Genomic DNA, 6,000 nt, shown 5'->3' with positions numbered 1-6,000 from the left:
AATTTAGAAATTTGAAAACAGTGTTGATTATTTATTTGCCAAAACCTTTTACTCTTTCTTGACCAAATATAGAGCTGATTGAAAATTTTCAAAATGTGATAAAATTTGAGATTTTGATTTCTTTAAATTGAAAAGAAAATTCACAGTTTTTAATCTTTTCTATTCAACCTACTCTATTTACAAGTCCAGCCAAATATAAGATATAAGAACATAAACCTATGCTAAGCCTGCACAGTAGCTATGCTTCTTTCAGCATATCCTCAACCCTACATTTGTATAACTCTCAATCAACCAGTTCAAAAAAAGATATAACTGGAAATAAGATTGCAACTTTTTACCAGAGAGATTAATTAATCATTGGAACAGCTTGTAAATGGAAGTGGTACCTTAGTTATCACTTGGAGTCTTTAAATTGAGATTGGACATCTTCCTAAAAGTTAATCCACAAGTTATTGGGCTGATAATGTTCACTTATGCAGTAGGGAAGAATAATTCCCTACATTCAGCAATTCTATGAAATTCTATGACCTGTGTTATGAAGGAAGTCAGACTAGATTATCACAGTGGTTCCTTTTGCCTGAAACTCTATGGGCTTGATTCTCATTTACACTAATGCCTCTTTACTCCACTCTCAAAGTATAAAATGGACCTTAAATGCAATCATAATTTACACCCATTTAAAGGCACTTTTACACTGCCAGAGTGATGTAAAGACGCCTTGGCATAAATGAGAATTCAGGCCTGTGAAACTAAAATTTATGCAACTATGAAAATAAAATAAGAATTGGCCCAAATTTTCCTCTCAAATTTGAGATTAACCCATCCTGAAACTCTGAGGTTCCATAATGTTTAACATTTCTCTTTCTTTCTTTCTTAGGTGTAAATCTTTATTACTTTAGGCCAGCCAGGTCTGGAAGGAGACATGCCAAGTCATCATGGGAAAATCTGTTCAATTGGCATTTCTAACTCAGTTTTGCAGGTTGAAGAGTTTTGGTAATTTTTAAATGAGCATATAAATTCGTAGGCTTGTTTATACTGGGAAATTAATTCAGATCCAGGTAGGGCGTGAATTTAAAGTGGAACAGCTATTCCCAATTAACAGCCTGTATGCACATTCTTATTCTAGAATAAGAATGCTTTATTCTAAATTAGCTTAATCCACTTTGTAGCCCATAAGGTTAGCGTGCCTTTATAATATTCACTAGCTTGCCTTCGTTATAGTTAGCTGCTTTCATTATAATCAGCCATAATGCAAAAACCTACAGGCCTGTATCCTGTAAGACATTAGCTGAAGCATGGGTTAGCATAAATGCAGTTAAATAGGCCATAACCCTTGGCATAGATCAATAGTTACCTTTAGATGTTGGGAACTAAGAAGAGCTTGCTGAATGGTAGGAGTTAGAATGTTCCAGTCAGTGCTACTACAAGGAACATGGAAGTAATAACCACAAATCCGCTTGAGCAAGGGGTCACGGGTCTGATCATGTGCTGAACTGGCAGCTATATGTATCAATCTGTTAACCTATAGAATAAGTACAGCTCTGTAGTATGTGGGTGCAAAGGCTAAGTATGGACATGGAGGACCGAGCATGAGCGGGTGATGTTCAGGCCCTATAACAGAGCAGTCACCATGTGGTTGGGGGCTTGATATTTCCTGGGCTTCTTCCATTGCGGTCTGCTTTTCTACTACTTGACGCTTCGACTCATTAAGGAACTTGGACTATCTGTCACTGTGGCATGCCAGACCAGGGCTGGTCCTTTTGTCTCTTACCATGAGGTCCTCAACTAAGGGTGTGAGTATGCAATTCTAGGAGCTTATGCATAGAATAATACCACAGATAACCCCGATACTTGTATTATCTCTATCTTGTTATGTGGTTTGGGTCTTTTCTATCTTTATTCATTATTTTAATAAAGATAAAAAAGGTTTTACTTTGCCCTCAGTGTGAGTGTCCTTGTCATCCCCTGCAAGACTGCCCACAAGATATTGAACTCTGTAGTGTTAATTCTGTGTAGCCTGATTCTGGGGGAAGAACCTTAACACAGCCACATCAATTGGCCATCAGTCCAAATATTATTAACTTTCAAAAGGGTCAGGCAACACTTTTGAAGGGGATTAAGTATAAGACAAGAGGCAACAGGTGGAGATAGACATAAGTCTGTCTGTATAAGAGCATTCATACAGAATTCCAACACTCTTCCCCTCTGGACTGCTGTTTATTTTTCAACCTAGAGATAGACTTGAGTGTTTAACTCTATTCTGCTAACTGATTGAACAATATTCTTCATGCCTTTGTGCTTTCATCTGTTCTTGATCAAAGCACTGCTTCAGGTCTTGCTTCTGTACTACATGCTAAAATATTCACAGCTTATTGGCTCCATTCTGGCTATAACACAGCAGAGCTTAAGACATTTATATGGAGTGACATGTCTAAATAAGCCTGGCTTTGAGTCCTTTTCTGCCCTTTAATGGTATCATGATGAAAGCATCCCTTCTACTGAGCAAAGAATTACTTTACTATGACATGATCAAAAGCTGTGGAAGAACACAAAGCTGGAGTCTAAGTGCCCAAGAGAAAATAAAATTAATAGAGTCTTAGGCGGATTGATCTCTTGATTCTTGTTAATAGAGCACTCCAAGGAAGGCTGCTGGTACAGTAGGAAAGTGATCTTCACCCGTTCTCGTGAAAGGTGAGTAGCTAGTGTACTAATGAGAGCCAAAGTGGTGTGCTCTGGTTGATAAGGCACTGAACTAATAGTCAGGAGACCTGTTTTCTATTCCCAGCTCTGCTGCTGACCTACTCTGCTCAGGTCACTTCTCCTGTCTATGCCTGTGTTTTCCTATCCATCTTGTTTGTTTAGATTGTAAGCACTCTGAGATAGGGACATGGACAATATAAAATCCCACTTTCTGGGCAGAAAATTCAGGACTGTGTTGCTTTGATCACAATTCAAAAATTCTTTTTATCTCTTTTCCTTTCATTTGCTTTTTTTAATTATATCCTGATTCACCAGACAATTAATAGTGACTCCCTTTTTTCTGCCTCACTTCCTTGCTCACTTCATATTGTGCTTGCCAGTGGAGGATTCATACTTGCCTTCTATTTTCTCCCTTTTCCTTCCACGGCCAACTTCTGTAGATATGCAGATGTCTCGCAATTATAGTGTAACTTAGAATGGACTGGAATGACAACTCTCCAGTAAACATTTCTCATTCATTGACTTTCTGACACAAAAGTCTTATCTATCCATCTGAGGTTTGGCCTCTATCCATAGCCATCATAAGGTCATCTATCAGCACTTCAAAAGCCATTACTATGCTGTGGCGCAGTCTGAATCATGATTGTGAGGATGTTGGCATAACTTAGGCACTGCTGGACTACAGTTGTCACTGCTCTTTCACTGGCTGTTAACATTCTGGTAAACAATACACTATGCATTTGAAAACTTGTATAAACATTGAAGTCAATGAAAAGAATGCTTTTGACTTCAGTAAGCTTAGGAGCAGTAGAGCTGACTAAAAAATGGATTTTCCATCCCACAAGAAACAAAACAAAACAAAAAATCCCCAATATTTAGACACAGATCCTGAAGCGGGACAAAAAGCAAAAATTTTGAATGATTTTTGCCAACTGAAATGCTGAAAAAAATTGTGTTTTGGGTGAATTAAAATGTTTTGTTTGATAAATTTGAAATACTTCATTTTATTTTTACTTTTTAAAATACAGAATAAAGTAAATTTCAAAATGAAAAGTCAGTTCAAAACAAAAAAAATCAAAACTTTTCATTCCCCAACAGAGTGAAATGGGATATTTGCACCTTTTTTGAAATATTTTCCCCAGCAATTTTTCCATAGTGATGTTTCATTAGTCTTTATACAGTTTCCAAATAAATGTAGGTTTTGTCAAAATCACATTTTTAATTTTTTATTTTTGATGAAAAATTTCCCATCAACTCTATGGGTCAAGACTTTATTTTGTTTACAGAGAACACTCACAACGATGGGTGAGGGTCTAAACTTTCCTCAAGTTCAAGACAATAGGGATGGATCAGATCAGGTTCAGCCATGAAGTTTGGTTCCATATCCAAATTTTTCAATAGTGTTGGGTGTTTTGAGGTAGCCCATCTTTATTTCAAATACTTCAAAAAAAGACTTGCATTGAATTTGGTTGGATATTATTTTTCTCTGCCAAGTTTTGTAATCTTGTCATAATTACCCATTTTTTTCTCTGAATTGCACTGTTTATTGACCTAAGTGAAATTTCTACAGGTTTATATATGCACAATTTGGCCCAGTATTTACATCATTTATCAGTTGTATCCAGAGGTATGGATGAAGTGGTTTGGATATAGGAAAAGAAGACCTAGGGATGATCAAAAGGCAGGAGAAATATTCACAAATTGAAAAGGAGCACTTGTGGCAGCTTAGAGACTAACCAATTTATATGAGCATAAGCTTTCGTGAGCTACAGCTCACTTCATCGGATGCATACTGTGGAAAATACAGAAGATGTTCTTATACATACAAACCATGAATAAATGGGTGTTTACCACTACAAAAGGTTTTCTCTCCCCCCACCCCACTCTCCTGCTGGTAATAGCTTATCTAAAGTGATCACTCTCCTTACAATGTGTATGATAATCAAGGTGGGCCATTTCCAGCACAAATCCAGGGTTTAACAAGAACGTCTGAGGAAGGGGCGGGGGTGTAGGTAGGAAAAAACAAGGGGAAATAGGTTATCTTGCATAATGACTTAGCCACTCCCAGTCTCTATTCAAGCCTAAGTTAATTGTATCCAATTTGCAAATGAATTCCAATTCAACAGTCTCTCGCTGGAGTCTGGTTTTGAAGTTTTTCCGTTGTAATATCGCAACTTTCATGTCTGTAATCGCGTGACCAGAGAGATTGAAGTGTTCTCCGACTGGTTTATGAATGTTATAATTCTTGACATCTGATTTGTGTCCATTTATTCTTTTACGTAGAGACTGTCCAGTTTGACTAATGTACATGGCAGAGGGGCATTGCTGGCACATGATGGCATATATCACATTGGTAGATGTGCAGGTGAACGAGCCTCTGATAGTGTGGCTGATGTTATTAGGCCCTGTGGTGGTGTCCCCTGAATACATAACACCCATTTTTTCATGGTTTGTATGTATAAGAACATCTTCTGCATTTTCCACAGAATGCATCCAATGAAGTGAGCTGTAGCTCATGAAAGCTTATGCTCAAATAAATTGGTTAGTCTCTAAGGTGCCACAAGTACTCCTTTTCTTTTTGCGAATACAGACTAACACGGCTGTTACTCTGAAACCTGTCATTCACAAATTGTTTTTAAGTTTTTTCACTCTCCTTTTTTCCTTTTTGCAATTTGAAAAATTTCAGTGACCTCCAGGAATCTCTTCTTCCCTCAACTTTTGCTCAAAACCAGTTTTGAACAAAGCCTTTTCTGAGGTTCTGAAATGTTCAGGTAAGCAATTGGGTTGTTACACTTCAAGTTTTTGGCCAAGACTGAAATCAGATTCCTGAAATAATAATAATTAGCTCTCATGTAATACTTTTCATATGAAAAATTGCAAAGGGATTTTCAGAGAAAGGCAAGTATCATCTCCATTTTTATAGGTAAGGAAACTATGGCACGGAGAGGATAAATGGTGACACATGAAGTCTAGCCAACAAACTGAAACATCTGAACCTCTGGGCACCAGAAAGTCCTAAGTGATGGAAACTTGAAGATGTGAATGAAAACAATCTTTAAACAAAAAGTAATTGGTAGAATTCCTGATTGCACAAAACAATGTGTGGAGGATAACTGGTAGAAACTAAAATTACCATTGCTGGAAACATCACATGAAGTTCTAGCTGTTCCGAAAAGGACAAGAAGGGAGACTTGGTTGTGAAGTCCTCAAGTTAAAGCATCTGTTGAGAAGAAAAAAGTAACTTTTAAAAAATGGCAGGCTAGTGGCTTGAGCGGTGAGAAGTTGGCATATATGGAGGCA

The sequence above is a fragment of the Lepidochelys kempii genome, chromosome 26 (genome assembly GCF_965140265.1).
Source record: "Lepidochelys kempii isolate rLepKem1 chromosome 26, rLepKem1.hap2, whole genome shotgun sequence".
NCBI lineage: Eukaryota > Metazoa > Chordata > Testudines > Cheloniidae > Lepidochelys > Lepidochelys kempii.
The sequence above is the reverse complement of the archived record's forward strand: the minus strand, read 5'-3'. Positions refer to the sequence as shown.